General features: G+C 46.1%; 1 protein-coding gene and 1 pseudogene across 1 annotated transcript in view; both read right to left on the minus strand.

Annotated features, from left to right (window-relative positions):
* The window catches only part of KIF26B (kinesin family member 26B), a 490,504-nt gene that overhangs the window by 243,185 nt on the left and 228,477 nt on the right, over positions 1 to 18,842 (minus strand). The gene's annotated exons all lie outside the window — the stretch shown is intronic.
* LOC114898792 lies at positions 7,625 to 16,140 on the minus strand (annotated as a pseudogene).

The raw sequence follows: 18,842 nt of genomic DNA on the forward strand, positions 1-18,842 counted from the left end.
GCTGGTGCAGAGCCCAGGGCCCCTCAGCGCTCTTGCAGCATCTTGTGTGCTGCCCTTCAGTGCACTTCTGCTCCTAACAGTCAGCACCTGCTGCTCTTTTCCAAAGGCCTATCCTTGGGCTGCTGGAGCCTGGGCTGCCTGCTTGAGTGGAGAGCTGGCCAGATGTCTCTGGGATTTCCTGCTCTCCTGCAACTCTAATAGGCGGTCAGGGAGTATTACGGCCCCAGCTCTGTTGCCCAGCTCAGGACAGCTCTGAGGTGTAGTTCCCCGGCAGAACCAGGCTGATGCTGGAAGCCAACCTCTGCTGGAGGAAGGGCGCGAAGATGTACCTTTCTTTGGCTTCCCCTTTCTCTTCCCTTCCCGGCCTCTCTCACCCCCTTACAGGTCCCCCGGGGACCACGTTCTTCATAAATCACTTGCACAGGGCTCCTTACTTCACGACCTGCTCCTGGGAAACCTGATCTCAAACAGCAGGTCACTTAGTACTCCCATGGTTTACTTTGAGTATTCTGGAAAGTGTCACCCCTTCTGAGCACACACGTGCCCGAGCACCAGGTAGGAGAAGCAAGTGCAGAGCTATTTCACACGTACCCAGAGCACACACAGCAAGCAACTCCTCTCTTCTTCCATCTTTGCAGCAATGTGGCACAGAGCAAAGGCCACCAGATATGGACATCTCGGACTGTCACCTGCAGCAGCGTGACCAGGGTACGCTTCCTCAAAGACTCCAGGGCTCTGGTTTCCATGGTATTTTTTTTTTTTTTTTGCAGTATGTGGGCCTCTCACTGCTGTGGCCTCTCCCGTTGCGGACGCGCAGGCTCAGCGGCCGTGGCTCACGGGCCCAGCCGCTCCGCGGCATGTGGGATCTTCCCGGACCGGGGCACGAACCCGTGTCCCCTGCATCGGCAGGCGGACTCTCGACCACTGCGCCACCAGGGAAGCCCCATGGCATTCTTTTTTAAATGATGATAATCCCTACCTCACAGTTGTGAGGATTACATGTGATAACTTGGAACACAGCAGACGCTCAGACCGCCCACTGAGTCTGCATTTACATGCCGATGGTGCCCGTTAGATCAGAAGTGACCCAAAACCCATCAAAGGAGCCAGATGCCTCTGCAGTCCGGCTCTTCCCCAGCAGCTGCCTGCCTGTGCCTGTGGATTCTTTGCATTTCCAGGGATAGGAACCAGATGCTATCATAACTGCATGAAAAAAATGGTCCCTTACCAAGAAAAAAGGCCCTTGACGGACGTTACCGAGGCTTTATGAGCCATGAAGTGCAACAGCTGGATAGTTCCAGGGAACGTTTCCACCCAACGACTGTTAACCAGCAGGAGATGTTTTATTATCTTTTCCCCTCTGTTTAATGTGTTGTTCACCTTCTGCCGGGATTGTTAGCCTTGATTATCAATCTCCACATAAAAATATAGGGATGACCTATTCTTGTTCCTCTCCTGGGGTCTCCCCATGTGGCTCATTACTGTCAGAATCACATGCTGGCTAGCCAGGTGGACTGGAACCCCTGCTCCCAGGAGCCAACAGATAGATGGGGGGAGGACAAGAAGCCGGAGAATCACCGATGGTCATGAGCACCAGAAAATTATAGGATTACAGCAAACAAGAAGCCAGCAACAGAGAAAGACTCTTATTCAGCTGTGGCTGAGGTGCAGACATCTCGAAAAAAGTCAATGTGTTTTCTAAACTATACAGTCCCGTTTCTTTTACAAAGGAAACCCGGCAGCTGTGTGCTCTGGGAGCCATCAGGCTTCCTGCGTCTTCACTTTCAAATGTGCATCCCCGCGTTTCCCAAGCCCAGCTCCTCGCCGGTGAGGAACCGGATAGCAGCACCTCCGTGCTCTGCGCCCTCTTCATTAGGGCGGCAGATACCAGCAGTATTGCTCTCCAGGATCCAAGCAAGCAGATGGCTGGAGTTCACAGTCCTAAAGCAGTACTTTGCAATTCCACACGAAGCCAAGGAGAGAACGCCAGGCCATCACCTGTCCTCTTTCTGAGTGACTGCACTGATTTGGATTTTTATTCCTTCCTTTTGGGCATGAAACAATCCAGGTGCAGGGGGGAACTGCCTAGCATCTGCTCTGCTGATGTTCATATCCGAAACATCAGATGCCGGAAGTCACTCTACATCAGCCTGCCCCTGAGTCCGCGTCCAAAGGAGAGGGTCCATGACATGTGCCCAACCTAGGCGTGCCGAAGGGGGCTCTGAAATCCTGGCCTGCTTTCAGCCAACTTTATGCATTTATATCAGCTGATTTGTTACTTGATAAAACTGTTCAGGATAATGCAGCCACTTTTTAAAATGCTGTAGAAACAGATTAGAACAGCCATGATACTGGACCGGAGTCCTGAGGCATTGAGCTGAGAACTCCATCTCCCCCTGCATGCGAGAAGCAGGTTGTCACCCTCTATGGCATCTGAAGTTGGGGATTTGCTCTCTCCCCGACAACTCTGGCTAACAGCTTCCCGTCAGCCTACCATCTGTGAATGAATCTGGACCTGCAGATTTACAGTCTCAGTCAGAACCATGTCTTAGGACGTGGAGGACAGCTTGCTTTATTTTTCCCTAATGCTGCTTCTTCTCAATCTTAAGAGCCAACTCAAGATTAAGCAAATAATCTATACACATGTTACATGAGCCACTCAGATTCCCTCCCACATCATGTCTTCCAGACTGAGGAGTTCTTCCAACTGCCTATTCTCAAACGGGAAGTTCCTCCTCCCCCGCGATGGTTTTTGCCTCCCTCTTGTGTTTTAAGGTGTACTTATCAAAACTTCATAAGAACCTCTAGGTTCAAACAAATTTCTATTTTTTTTTAATTTTATTTTATTTTTTTTTTTTGCGGCACACAGGCCTCTCACTGTTGTGGCCTCTCCCGCTGCAGAGCACAGGCTCTGGATGTGCAGGCTCAGCGGCCGTGGCTCACGGGCCCAGCCGCTCCGCGGCATGTGGGATCTTCCCGGACCGGGGCACGAACCCGTGTCCCCTGCCTCGGCAGGCGGACTCTCAACCACTGCGGCACCAGGGAAGCCCCTATCCCAACTCTTCATTTACTCTCTAAGGTAATTCTCTCTCCATCTCAAAACATTGACTCTAATCCCAAGAAAACTCAATTATTTAGCTTTAGTGAGGTATAATTTATATATAATAAACTGTACACATTTAGAATTTGGTGAGATTTGTCTTATGTACACACCTGGGAAACCATCGCGAGATAACGGACACATCCATTACCCCTAAAAGCGTCCTCCTGCACATTTGTTATCTGTCCCTCCCCACCCCCATTCCTAGTCAACCACTGATAATGCTTTCCGTCATTATAGATTAGTTCGTATTGTCTATAATCGGATAGAAATGAAATCATACTGTACGTTGTCTTCTGTTTTTGGTGGGGGAGTCTGGCTTCTTTCACTCACTATAATTACTTTGAGATTCATCCATGTTGGTACATATATGAATAGTTTGAGTATTCTGAGTAGTATTTCATTATATGAATATGCCACATTTTGTTTATCCATTGGACACTTGGGTTGTTTCTAGTTTTTGGTTATTATGAATAATATTGCTGTGAACTTTCATGGACAAGTCTTTGTGTGGGCATATGCCCTAACTTCTCTTCAGTAAAAATAACTAAGAGTGAAGGACTGGGGGAAGGGTAGTTTAAAATCATTTCTACTGCTTCCAGTATGACATAGTTTTAAAGGCTGCCTGAAAATCTAAATAAAGTATAGTCTCTTTTTTTCCTTTATTTATGCCTTTTTCTCAAAAAAAAGTAAACATGGTTTTCAAAGAACAAAATTAAGAAGTAAAAGTATATGGGGCGGGCTTCCCTGGTGGCACAGTGGTTGAGAGTCCGCCTGCCGATGCAGGGGACACGGGTTCGTGCCCCGGTCCGGGAAGATCCCACATGCCGCGGAGCGGCTGGGCCCGTGAGCCATGGCCGCTGAGCCTGCACGTCCGGAGCCTGTGCTCCGCAACGGGAGAGGCCACAACAGTGAGAGGCCCGCATAATGCAAAAAAAACCCCAAAAAAACAGTATATGGGGCCTCACACAACATTGTAAATCAACTATACTTCAATAAAATTAAAACAAAAATATATGGGGCCTCGAAGCTGTATCTGTACTTATTTAGGATTTTCTTTCTCCACCAGGGCTACTCAATCTTAGCCTCAGTAAAGGGGCACACACAGCTACACGGCCCAAGTAACAAGCCATCCCTTAGGGATAGGAGGAAAAATCTTTTCCCCACTCTTGGAAGCGCTATGGTGTGCAGGTGCTAAAACATTTAAGAGGCTAATCGAATTCATTCTACCAGTCCTCTTGGGTGTATTATTTGAGTACATGGAGGAATATATGGCTCAGAACAGAATGGAAAATAAAGACTTTTCTGTGTTTTGTTTCTGAGGCTGTTAGACTTGTTTTGAAATTTATGTAAAATAACAAACCAAAACCAAAACCCAAGAAGGAAAGGGAGAGAAAGAAGAGAGAGTAATAAAGGAGGAAGGTTAGAGGAAAAAGATAATGGGACCAAATTCTTAGAGTCTATGCTTCAGGTAAATAATTCCCTTACCCGGAAATATTTTTTAAGCAAAGGTCAAAAGACATGGGTGAGTCATTGCTTGGATATCAAAGCTATGTTGGGAAATCCTGTTTGAGCCATCACCCCCACGCCTCTTTTGTGAAGGAGGCAATCACAGAATGAATGGATTGTAATTTTGAAGTTCCAGGTGTATAGGGAAGAGACTTCGTATTTTTTGATTTATTAGCTTCTGTAGCAATGGATGTAAGTTAATTTTTTTTTCCTGAATGCGTAAAGAAACGTTAGTGATGTCTAAATTTACTGCAGCTTCCCTCCCCACCCCCCACCAACTAAGCAGGATCTAGACTCCATAAATCAGTCTTCCTCATGTGCCTAGCTTTAAAGGAAATAAAGAACATGCAAAGTAGTAATCCACCATAGGACTTTGAGGCTGTGGTTGGTGATTAGGACCACAGGAGAAGTGTAAAGATTAATAATATCTATTTTTATTTTCTCCACCTTTAGTGTGAAAGCTAAAACAAAACGCTCAGCATCTTCAGTGATAAATGATATGGGACTCTCCAACGGATCCAGACGACACAAGGATTAAACTGCACCTGTCCACAGGTGGGGACCCTGAGGACCGAAGGATAAGGGTGGGAGGTGGGCAGAGGGAGGGAAGGAGGCACACCTGAAGACCAGCAGGCACATCCCTGCAGCCCCAGTGCTAAGAAACCAGAGCCAGGAGCAACCTCAGGGTGTCTCAGTAGGAGCCTGGCATCGCACAGAATGGAAAGTATTTTCACGTTAGACTGAGTACTGATTCTAGGTGCGACGGTCCACTTGGCCAGGCTATGGCGCCCAGTTGTTTGGTCAAACACCAGCCTAGATGCTGCTATCAAGGTATTTTTTAGATGTGATTCACATTTACGTCAACAGACTCTGAAGTAGATTCCCCTCCATTATGTTAAAGGAAAACGCTCGTCTCAGGTGCCTGGTGGGGCAAAGTACTCAGTTCCAAGTGACCAGAAAGAAGGCCCCACCCTCAAGGTGCAGTGCTGTGCAGGCAGCACTCATTCTTTCTCTCCTGCCCTGAGCACAGGCTGTCACTCTGTACTGGAGACTCTACTTCCACAGTGGAATTCAGTGAGCTGCGACACAGGTGGACTCCCTGAGGAGGGACAGGAGAAGGCTGGCAGGGAACTCTCCACGGCAGACTCCTAAAGTTCCTGAGACACACTCACCAAATATGTACTGAGCCCCAGCCCCGTTCTAAGAGTTGAGGTTTCAACGATGGAACATGCCGGACAAGTGTCTCTTTCTATGGATCTTACATTCTAGAAGGGGAGACAGGAAATGAATGGATAAGACAAGACTTAGGGAGAGTGATACTGGGAGTTCTCCTGTACTGCTCTGTCCTGGACTTCCATGTTGTTTATAACTCTCCAGTAATGGGACTGGCTGCCCCTCTGGACGGGGAGCTCCCTGGAGGCAGTGGCTGCCCTTTTGTCATGCTCGGCGTCTAATATAATGTCTGGCATGCAGTATGGGCTTACCAAATGCCTGGTGAATGAATGAAGCAATGGCTACATGAATGGGTAAGTGAGTGAGGATACACTGCCAGTAGCTTACACTGGGTTTCCCTAGAAGCATCCCTGCCTAAGGATGGAGCGCTAGTAGCTTTCACTGGAGGGTGATTCCAGGAAACAGTGTAGGGAAGTGGGAAAGCAAGACAGGGAAGGAAGGAAATGACCAGAGGACGCGTTATCAAGCAGATTGCTGACGTCGGCAACTGGGGCTCCGTCCTACTTAGGAAATCAGGGAGACAGGGTAGACCTTGTCTCAGTGTTATCCCAACCAAGGAGGAAGGGAGCTGGGGTATTTATCCACCAACTCCTGTCAGACTTATTTGCCTGGACCTTGGGAGCTGCAAGGTTTTGTTTAGAGAATGATAAGCAGAAGGGCATGGGGGCGTGGGGGCCAACAGTACCTGCTACAGCCAGCTACACGCATCTGGCGAATTCCTGGGGGGACCTGAAGCCAGTGGTGTGCAGCCAGGGGGCTGCAGAGGCAGCAGCAGAAGGGAGGTTTTGCAGCCATCCTGACAGGCCTGGTCAGACTTGACGACACACGGCTTGGTAATCCTTGGCTCTCCCTCTCTCCCTCTCTCAGTTTTTTGTTTGTTTGTTTTTGTTCTTTAAAATAGAATGAACCACACATAAAGTCTAGACAATTTTTAAAAATTAATTAATTTATTTTTGGCCGCTTGGGTCTTCATTGCTGCACGTGGGCTTTCTCTAGTTGCGATGAGTAGGGGGTTACTCTTTTTTTTTTTTTTAACTACGCAATGTTTTTATTCAACTATAAGCAAACAGCAGAACTGACACAACATTCAGCAACTCCAGACCGGCTTTTCTTACACCGACGAGTGATCGATTTAACAGGCACAGACTTTCGGATTGCTGATGACCTCTCACTCAGCCCTGCAGCTCACCTAGATGGCCAAGCTTTAACAGCAACTCTCTCCCTATTGCTTTTTTCAGTATTGCTCTTTAAAGGAGTCAGAGCAGGACACTGACACCCAATAACCAGCCTGAGATGTATCACATGGGGGACTAGCGGACGTGCCGGCCCCTGGTTGTCTTCGTGAGAGACAGGGCCGTGAAAACACATGCCAGAAGATGCCGTCACAGACAATCCTGGGCTCGGGCTCACAAAGGCAGAGGCGGTCAACCTTTTCTTTTTTTCTACCTCCCTTAAAGATTCTTTGATACTCTGTTCTAATACTGCAGACCTGGTCTTTTTACCAGAATTTTTTTCTTCTTTAACGTCTGGGTTGTTATTCTTATATTAACATTTTGATGACCCCATCCCAGTATCAAAATATCCCTCACCAAAACGGAGTTCAAATTTGATCAAAACGTAAACCCCCTAGAATTAAAGAGGACAGACAGAAGGAAAAGTCACCCTAAACCTAAATCTGACTGCTCAGGGCTCAGGCAGGGGGAAGGGGAGAAATCTACATGCATCACTAAACTGAAACACTGCTTGGGAACTCTGGGACCGTGTCCATCTCCTGGCTTTCCTCTACTTCCCAGACAGCTGCTCATACAGTTTGGGCACATAGTCATCCCATTCGGCCTGGTAACACGCGCCAGCCACCGGAGCCCCGAGCTGGTACTTTTGGCGGAAATTCGCCCCCTTGAATTCGCCACGCTCCTCTGTAGATCGGTTGCTGAGAATGGGCTCATCACACTTCAGTGGCCTGTCCTGCTCGTAAACTAGCCAGGCGTAGCGGTGAAGGCCTGTGCCCTTGGGAGACCCAGAGCCCATATAATCGGAGAGGACCGTGCCACTGCTGAGGTTGTTGCCCTTCATGCTGACCACCAGGAAATAGTGCCATTCCCTGTATTTGGGGTCCTTCCTGCTGGGAGCATCCGGGTCTGCCAAGACCAAGGTATACAATTTACCTGGATCAAGGCCATCGCATGCAATGCTGGTGGGCCGGTTCTTCACCTGGGTGGGTGTCAGCACTTTGCCCAGCTCGTCAAGCTCCGCCCTGCCGTATTTGACCTGCAGCGCGTGCTGTGGCCTCTCGTCCACTTCCTGCAGGCTCAAAGGCCCGGACCACTTGCATCGCGAAGCCGAGAGGGGCGGACAGCGGGGAAAGCCACGGGAGGACTCACGCAGGGTAGCAGCCCAGACTCCCAGCGGTCTGCAAGCTGTACCGAGGCAACTCAGCCCCCACGGCCGGGGAGCACATGCGCGCGGGGGTTACTCTTCGTTGCGGTGTGCGGGCTCTAGGCGCGCGGGCTTCGGTAATTGTGGCGCACGGGCTTAGTTGCTCTGCGGCATGTGGGATCTTCCCGGACCAGGGCTCGAACCTGTGTCCCCTGCACTGGCAGGCGGATTCCCAACCACTGCGCCACCAGGGAAGTTCACCCCTCTGTTTTAACCTGATGCTTGGAACTCCTCAAGGGTGGAAACAAGGTCTTATTTTGATTTTTAAACCCTTGTGGGTGGTGAGAGCATATATAGTGATGTAAGACTGTTTGGCTTTGTTTTTAATCTCTAGAAAGTGCCCCTAAAATACTGTTCAGGGGTATTCTGCTTTCCCCCCAAGTGCCACCTTGCCACTTTAGACAGGTACAATAATAGGTGAAGATTTATTTCAGAAAAAGGAATCACGATTATTTTTTGAAGCACCTAAAAGACTGGAAATAAGTTTTGAGTGATGGTTTATATTTTCTCATTTTTTTATTTCAAGTGGCTTGCCTGGTGCTGATCACTTTACAGACTCCGAGAGAATTTCTCTTTCTTTGTCACTGCCAAGGCCCTTGCTTTCCTTTGCTAGAGCTTAAAAGGACAAACTATGGACTCTTAAGGCTTTGGTTTTGAGGATGCCAAGAAAATGACACAGTCTATTATGATCTAGGCTCGTGAAATTGTATTTCCCGAATTCCAGGGTACTTCACGAACAGCAAGCACACCAAATGCCAGGAAAGGCATCTCATTATAGTGTGATGCTAAAATCATTCTTGCACCAGCTAACTAAAAAGATGATTATTAGAAATAGTGTCCTGCTGAATGTAACTGTGTGGAAATCAATCATGGAAAATATTCCATTTATTTTTTATCTATCAGAATTATTTTTATCATTAATACTAGTACTTGGAATGATGATAACTCTGAGGCTACATAATCCCACAGTTTCTTTTAAGTAGTTCATTCTTATGAGAAGCAGGACAGACCTAAGTTTTCAAGCATGGTTGATTCATTCTTTCAACATTCATGTACTGAGCTCCTACTCTGTACCAGGCAGTGCTAGGTGCAATAAGGGGATTAGACACAGTTCCTGTTCTCTTGAAATCTACATCTTAGTAATCAGACAGAAGGAAAAGAAAAAGTCATTATGTCCACTTCAGAGGCAAGAAAATAAAAATCCCACCTTCAGGGACATCTCTCACTTATGAAAAGCAGACACTTCAGTGAGATCTCTTTATGCTTCAGTTCTACCTATTTCCCACCAAATTATTATAACAGTACTCCCTAAATTCCGCCTTCCTATACCCTCAATGAGGAGTCAGTTTCTTAGTCAATACACAATGCCACAGACACGATTTGTGTTTTCATCTAGGATAGGATTCCTCAGCACACCGAGCCTCTACCCAATACCACATAAGATAATACCTCTTTAGTTTCTGTAATGTCTTCCACATGATTTTATCCCCAAATGCTTTACATACTTCACTAAGACAGCTATAGAATTAAAATAATAAATCAAAGCACAGGACAGAAAGCAAAGAGGTTTATTCAAGGGAGGAAAAGACAGCTTTTCAATGAGACAGGAGAAAAGATGGAGAGCCCTGCTTCATTGTGCTAGACCTACAACTCATAAGTCTTTCCTGTGCTTTAACTCTTTCTTCGGTTTCCTGTCCCAGGCAGCACCTCTTGTCCCGTCTCTACACATCCTCCTCTTGAAAAGACAACCAGGTACTTATATTTTAATATGAATCTCAATTTCCCAACAACGCCTTTTTCCATGCTTTGTGACGATGTTATCTCCCCCAAACATCCTAGATTTAAAAGAATAATTTAATTCCTAAGCAGGTAGCTTGAATTTAGTGGGAAAAAAATGTGAGCTTCTCAAAAGAAATTCAGTGGAAGACAACCTGGATGCTTAGCTGCCCATCTCCCTTTGAGTCTGAGATTCATTCATTCAACAGATATTCACAAGACAACAGGTGTTAGGTGGGAAGAGGGATGCAGAGCCAGAATAGCTGTAATATTAAGTAGGGAGGTCAGGGAAGGCCTTGCCATTAAGTGGCATTTGAGCAAAGATCTGAAGGAAGGAAGGGTCGAGCCAAGCAGATACCTGGAGAAAGAGCAGAGGAAACAGAAAGAGCAAAGTCTGTGAGGAAGGAATGGTCTTGGCACTTTGCGAGGAAAAGCAAGGAGGTCAGTGTGCCTGGGTCAGAGCAAACAAGAGGGAGAGTGATAGAGGAGCATGTAGGGCAGATTGTAGAGAGACCCTGGCAAGCCACTGGAAAACCTTTAACTTTGACTCTGAGTGAGACAGGAAGCAATATTTTAGTAACTAACAAAATTGGAGGAATAGAGTAGTTGGTCAGGACGTTCCTCCCTTATGTCTTCAGCGGTATGCTCTGCATTCCTTCTCTACTGTGGTCTCACTGATCATCCTTGTGCTGAGGCTTCATGAATGCCCACCCATCACAACCCGTTTTGAGTCTGGAGGCAGGAGAGCATAGTAGTGATCTCAGAGAGGCAGCATTGAGAGCAGTGACTTGAAGTGAGATCTTAATTCCCTGCCCAGGAATTGGACTTGGGTAGCCTGGCTGAAAATGAGGAAGCCTAGCCGCTGGTCCACCAGTGGGTAGAGGCTAGAAGCAAAATGGGCCCTTGCCCCCATTGAAAAATGCATTTCCCAAGGAGGCAAAAACTGTAAAAACGGGTACAGAAGCTTATTATCAGAGACACAGCACAAGTGGGAGAGCACACAGAGAAACACTTTGTTTACTTAAGACAGAAGCAAGGCAGAGATGCACACCCGGAGAGCAAGGGTGTGGACGTCCTCCCTAACGAGGAGGCATCCATATAGGGCAGTTCTTCCGGGTCTTTGTTTACCTTTGGCCAATTATCTGGTTTCTTTTTCCACACCTGATCTGCCTTAGGACCCTCTCCAACATGCATGTGCAGCTTTTTTCCAAGATGGATTCCAGGCCAGAGGCCTAGGGGACGGCCTTGGCATCACCTATTCTGGGGAGGTGCCCCCTCCTTTTTGACCCCCAAGGAGGCTTTCTGCACATGTGCAGTGTCTCCCTTGCCCCACGGTTGGGGAATATATGACCTCCTGATCCTTTATTCGAACAAGGCTTAGTCCCTCTCTGTTCCTGCCAGGACTGTTATCTTAAAGTGTCCTCAGGAGACAAAGCTTGGGTATTTACCCTGTTCCTGTTGTTATTTCTAGTTCCAAGTGCAAACAGGAGGCTGACTGTAAATGCCTAACCTGGAGCCCACCTATGTCCTGCCTCAGTAGCTAAGAGCATTTGTTCATCCATTCAACAAACACTTCCTAGGTACTCTTTTGGGCACTAGGGGTTCAGCCAAGAATAAAGAGACAAATATCTCTCCCCTTACGGAGCTTACATTCTGGCTCACGAGCTCTGGAATCAGGTGGCCGGGCTCAAGCACCTACTCATCTCCTTCTAGCGGTCTGACCATGATCGAGTTACCTCACCAATCTGTGCTTCGGTTTCCACATCTAAACAATGGGATGATAAGAGGGCCAGCTCATGGGGGCTTCTGAAGTTTAAACTCATGTAAAGAACTCAGAGTAGTGTGTGGCACATAGGAAACCCTCAATAAATGTAGGCTATTAATTTTAAATGAGTAAGTACTGAGGAAAGGAACAAGTTACAGAGGTATTGCAACAGGGCAGGGGCAGAAGTGCACTCAAGGAAACATTTTATCAAATATATAGTAGATAAAATTGTATCCTTTCTCCATCCATTTTCTCATTCAGGACACAGGTCATTCCATTGATCTTTTTGGGTTTTTTTTTGCGGTACGCGGGCCTCTCACTGCTGTGGCCTCTCCCATTGCAGAGCACAGAATCCGGACGCACAGGCTCAGCAGCCATGGCTCACGGGCCCAGCCGCTCCGCGGCATGTGGGATCCTCCCGGACCGGGGCACGAACCCGTGTCCCCTGCATCGGCAGGCAGACTCTCAACCACTGCGCCACCAGGGAAGCCCTAGTGTTCTTTTTGAATCGACTCCGTGCCACCATATCTTCCCTCTTCAGCCCCCAATTCAAATGATGAAGGTACTAACAAAGAGAGCGAATATTTCCCTCTTTTACTTCTATTTTATTTACTGTTTTGATTCATTTTCACTGTCAGTGTCATGGCGGACTTCCAGCTCCCACACTGCAGTCACCACCAAGCTATATGGTCATAGAATTCTTAATGGCTCCTCCTTTTCTTCCTTTTGTTTTCTTTCTTACTGTTTGAGAGTTTTTCTAGGGCTATAAAACCACAAAAAGAAACCCTCCAAAAGATTTACAAGTGTGTAGTCAGCTAACTGGAGCTCCACAGGAGAGGGCAGAGTTTCTCTCTCTGCTGGTCACTGATGTTTTCAATCACCAGTGACACCTGGTTCTTTCCAGGTAAGGCTTCAAGAGGCAGCTGTGATCTTCAGCCCCCCATGATGGCAGTTTTGCTCTCCGAGGCGTGATGCCTGATCTTTACAATTGCCATGGAGGTCCTAGGTAGTCATTAGGCCGGATTACAAAGTGGCACGTAAACACACCGTAAAGGTACGCACAACACAAGTCACCCACTCTAAAGGGAATGTTGAGAATTCATTGGATTTCCCACCGAGGGTAGAATTCCATCCTTTTCATAGCAAATGCCATCTTAACGTCATCTCTAGGATTTAGATGATGTTTACAAAGAACTATCACATTTTCATTTAATCCTCACTATAGTCCTATGAAGTAGATACGATGATCTCCGTTTAACAGGAGAAACTGAGGCTTCGCGAGGTTTAAGTTACCTGCCTAAAGTCAGAATGTCACTGGCAGGCTGTGGATGGAACCACAAGCCACTCCATCTTTCTCTTTGCTTTATCCAGTACTCTTCTTCCCTCCCCTCACCCCTGCATCAGTAAAAAGGACATTAACATTGTTCAGTAAGAACCAGAATGCCTAACCCTGAGAATACTTGACAAGAATCACCGGGATCCTTCAGGCTCAGTGGAATTGCTTTGCCTTCAAACATCCACACCAAGCGAAGAACTGGATTTTCAACTGAGGCAAAGCTGTACAAATAAGTCCCAGATGTTGTGAGCTGATTGCCAGCACCCCAACTGGCCATCGGTCAAACGAAGGACTTAAGTTGGAAAACGCGCTATCTTACACATTCCCTGCAGCGGGAGGTGGGAATGGGGCAGCAAACACTGACCATTTTCTTTAGCAGAGATCACCAATTCAGAATGGCGTGGGCCAAGCCATGAGTACCATTTCTATTATGGTCTGCACACCCCAATACAGGGGTTTTGGGGTTGCCGGGGTAGGGTACTGGCTGCTAGGGTCATATATTTAAAGTGTTTTAGGATTTTTTTTTGAACACAAAGGATCATAGTGTAGACATTGAATTATGGCCACTTTTTCTTCAGTGCTTTCTCTGTCTTTCATAAGCAATCAAGGGTTTACTTCTTCATGCAGCAAACACCTGAAACTATTTCCTGCGCCCCCTGAAGTCTGACAGCACGAAATATACAGTTGGCTCCTTTTTAGTATTTTCCTTCCATATTGCAACTGGTGTGTGTTCAAGCGAAACTATATTCGTATAGTTACGATTCCTAAACATTCACTGCATCAATATACATGAGCAACAGTCCCTTCTTTGCTGAGAAGTCCATGGAGTCTTTTCTAAGAAAAGTAAAGCTATGACTTGCCAGGAATAAGTAAACAGAAATTCAGAGGGTAGGGATTTGGTTTCCACTTCAGGCCTTCAAAGATCGCTGCCCCCAGGGGAGACACGAGCCCAGACAGTGCCTTTGGGCAGCTGAGAAAAAGACGTCCCTTTGGATAGATGGAATCCAGTGGGAGGCGTCTCAGCTCAACCAGTAGAGTTTTGGCCAAATGGCACAATTATGCATGTAGAGCAGCGTCTCAGCTCAACCAGTAGAGTTTTGGCAAATGGCACAATTATGCATGTCGGCCCTGACCACAGGTGTTCCCTACAAGGTTCAACGGCAGCCCCACTTCCATGGGAGCCATGGAAGAGGCGGACAGGGAGGTGGTGTGGGGAAGGTGGAGAGTAATGGGAGAAAAAGGGAAAGGGATAGACCCTAAGTCAGAATGAGACCCTAGAAGGAGTAAGGAGACAAAGGTGCAGACTTGGATGCAAACTAAACAGGAAAAACACAATAATCATATAAGAGAAATTCCACAGTATGAGCTCCTCAAAGCTCCTAGCGTTTTTGTTTTGTTTTGTAGAGATATCATTCTATTGTAACACACATGGCGCCGGAAATTAACTTCCAATCTGTAAAACTGGAGGCGGAAAGTCTGCCCCATCTCTCCACAGAGAATCAGCAAATTGAGAGTTGGATCTGTGCACCCAGCTCCACGTTTCTCCCCCTAGATCACCTGAGACCAACTGTGGTGTGTTTAGGAGAGTTCTTCTCTGGTAATAATTGCTGGTGTATTTATAATGGGAAGATGTGAGCATCCCTAAGGGAACTGTACCTGATGGAAGAACAAAAGAACCGTGAACAGTTTCACACTCCATCCTTCTTTGACTTAATAGGCTCCTCTCAAATAACCAACTACTACTGTTATGTGTCAGCATGCCCAGGGACTAAAGAAAGCCTTCGCTGTGCAAGATTATACACGAAAAGCATCTGCTGTGACCAGCGAAAGGCACTATTTGAGTTGGCTGTCAGTGAGAGTGCGGAAATGGCTTTTAAGGAGGACCTTCTCTGTGGCAGTGGGAGCTGTGTGTACAGCAGCACGTGAGCACAGAGCACTCAGGAGCAGGTCCCACAAGAAGGCTGATGAACGGAGGGACCCGTCTGAGGGCAGGGCCTCGGAGCCGGGAGTCGGCCCTCTCAGCTCGGCTTAGCCCCTGATTCTGGACCCGAGCTGGTCTTGGTTTAATGTCACAGCAACCTCTGGCCTCAGAGGGATGCCGGTTAAATCAGTCATAAGAGTCAACAGCATAACAGGGGCTTGGAGATGGCCGTCAGGTGATACAAGCAACGGTCTAATAACAAAGACGGAAGAAACTGCTCAAGAGGTGGAGATAGTCAGAAATATAATAACATCCCTAAGAAAAAAATGAGTTTAGGCAAAAGGCAAAAAGTTAGCAGAAGGAAATGAGGGACAGCTTGCCAAGCGAGAGAGAGAGAAAACAGAGCAAGTGGACCGCACAAAATCAGTCTCAGGGCAACCCAATATTGAGGTGAACATCAAAATTTACGCAGAAAATTCCAAACCCGGGAGCTATGTATTTTTAATCAACAACGGAAAATTGTGTAAAGGTCAGAATCTTCAAGAAGAGAGTCAGTAAATAAAAAATAACCCTGTTACTGGAAAAAAAAAAGAGCAGAGGAAAAAGAGAGGGAGAAGCTCTAACTAATGTGATGGATCCAATGATGAGCAAATGGACAGACAGTAAGGATTTGAAGGCGTCGAGTAATCCGAAGTAATCAAAACCCATGAAAACAGATTTAAAGGCATTTATTTACATTAAGAAAATAGAGAAATGAAAAAATAATAATGAAAAATGACCTTTATATAATTTTACTTGAAAATTTCATTTGAATTTGGTAAAAAGTTATGGTCTTACAAAGGTTGTGAACTAAATGTAAAAGCTGTAAAGAAATAACATTACAATAAGAAGTGGAGTGTGAAGACAGAACTGAAAACCCACGTGTTCACCAACTCCACAGAGATGGCAGCACCAGTTCTGCCAAACTTGAACTTGCCTTCGCAAAGCTCACGTGATCGCTGGCAACCTTCACTATTTTTCCCATACTTGCTCTGAAAGTAGATTAAAATCCTCCAGAAGCTCATTTTCTCCAATGGATTAAGACAACAACAATACGATCATCAGTAAGGTTGTTTGGGAAAGACCATCAATGCAAAGATAGGAGATCATCTGAAAGATTCACTTCATTTACCAGAGCTCCAGGCAATTCTATGCGTAATCCAGGATGTGTTCACAGCTCTTCAAATTCAAGTGAGGATTCTACCACCTCAACCTACAAAGCTGAGGATTCAGCCAAGAATTTTCATAGGGTTTCACGCACTTCATACTTTAAAGCACAAAGTACATAATTAAGTCAATCTCAACTATAGTCATCATATTGTACGTTATATCCCTGGTACTTATTTACCTTATAACTGGAAGTTTGTACCTTTGGACCACCTTCATCCAGCTCTCAAGTTAACACTGCTGTGTGGTATGTTTGAAAGCTGTTAAGAGCGTAGATCCGAAGAGTTCTCATCACAAGGGAAAAAAATTTTTTTTCTTTTCTTTTTTTTTTTTTTCGGTATCTGTTTCTGTATGAGATCATGGATGTTGGGTAAACCTATTGTGGTAATCATTTCACAATACATGTAAATCAGATCATTATGCTGTATGCCTTAAACTTATACAGTAATATATGTCAGTTATATCTCAATAAAACTGAAAAAACAAGATCATGACAGTTTTTTTAAAAGTAAATCTTTATTCAAAGTGAATAGTCAACAAATGGGAAATCTAATGACACCTGACTTCAACACTTAATATTAACATGGGAATCACACAAAGGAGATTCCCTCATTTGAAAAGTTCAAAGCATGATAAATAACCAACTTGATGATCAGTTATGCCAATCTCTTTTTTTGGTTAAGATTACTATTAATATTTTTAGTATTACTGTTACTATTTCACTATTACTACTTTTTTCCAAAGCGGAACAAAAAAGTGTTTTTCCAAAAGCAGAGTACTGAAATTCTGAAGCAAAGGCAGTCCACCAAAACGCTGATATTTAAAGAAATAAAGAGGGAGGGACTTCGCTGGTGGTCCAGTGGTTAAGGCTCCACCCTCCCGATGCTGGGGGCCTGGGTTCGATCCCTGGTCAGGGAACTAGAACCCACATGCCCCAACTAAGACCCGGCACGGCCAAATAAATTAATTAATTAAATAAAGAAATTCTGGCGAAAGATATGTAGAAGAAAAGCAATTTGGGCTTCAACATTTTCTAAAGCAGCACTTCTCAAATTATCTGTGGTGAAGGAATCACTTTTTTGCTTTTATTTCTAATTACATTCAAACTATAAGACCTACTTTTTTATTTTTAGATTCAATAGGCATAAACTTACTCTGTCAACTTGCTACAGAAGTTTCTAAATGCTTCCTCTGAATTTCCACACTTATCACAGACCAGTAAGTGCGTGCTGTCCACAGACCACACTGGGGGTAGCCCTGGTCCAAAGTATCACTGCTTATTCAGGACTGGAATTTTTATTTTATAGCTGTTGAATCTGAAATGCAACAAGATCCACCCAGACCTCTACCCATAGCTCTGAAAAGTAAACACTTTAAAAGAAAGGCCTGTATCACAGAGCAAAGTGGACACCTGCAGCCCTCAACAAATCAGGGTTTTGTCGCTGTTCTGCCTATCTTCTCAAACTGATTGCAGGGCCCACTTACTTCATGGGTTTTATCAGCGATTATGATGGAGAAAGCCTGCTTAGCACAGAGAACAGCAACAAGGCTCACAGGTGAGAGGAGATGAGGATGGACTCCCCACCCTGCCACTTCCCAGCTGTGTAGCCTTGGGCTGGTGACTTGACTCAGGACACCTCTTTCTCTATCCATCAAACAGGGGAGATGGCAGGATCTACGTCCCAGGGTTACTCTCAGGATTAAGGGAGATTCTGCATATGAAGAGCTTAGTGCAGTGAGTGATACACACTGAGTGTTCAGTAGATGTCAGCCACGTCGGCCACAAATTTGGCAAATGGCGCTGCTCCTATCTGCAATGAAATGACGCCCAGCACAGCTCTTGAGGGCTGGCCAGCCTGTCCTCACTTGGAGCTATGTAGAGTCCAGAGCCCTGCAGACTCACGGATGAGTTTCAACCACACAGTCAAGCAGCACGAGTTCAAAAGTGGTGAACACAGATCTGAGGGGCTGACCCTGCCCCTAAGTTCCTATGTGGAACGACTCCCCTATCCTTCCACGAAAACCATAACCGCTAATGTGTTTCCAATTTCGGCCCCAGCAACAGATCCAGATTTCACCCTTCTTAAAAGCCACGCCTACCATCACCTCACACAGCTTTGCTTGAGCTGAAACAGAAAGCTCCTCTGACGCGACCTCAGTTTACTGTCTGACAACGTAACGGGGCTGCTTTAGACTTCTCAGGGGGGCCTTTGGGGACCCACAGAGGTGAGGGACGACCCTGGTTCTCTCTTGACAGTGCCGACCTTGAGCAGGTCACCCGACTTTGCTCTCAGTCCCCGTCCTTGACAGGGAGGTTGTCCTTTATTGGAGTATAATTGCTTTGCAATGGTGTGTTAGTTTCTGCCGTATAACGAAGTGAATCAGCTATACGTATACATATGTCCCCATATCCCCTCCCTCTTGCGTCTCCCTCCCACCCTCCCTATCCCACCCCTCTAGGTGGTCACAAAGCACCGAGCTGATCACCCTGTGCTATGCGGCTGCTTCCCACTAGCTATCTATTTTATGTTTGGTAGTATATATATGTCCATGCCACTCT

Source organism: Monodon monoceros, unplaced genomic scaffold, assembly GCF_005190385.1.
Source record: "Monodon monoceros isolate NGI ecotype Baffin Bay Population unplaced genomic scaffold, NGI_Narwhal_1 Super_Scaffold_18, whole genome shotgun sequence".
NCBI lineage: Eukaryota > Metazoa > Chordata > Mammalia > Artiodactyla > Monodontidae > Monodon > Monodon monoceros.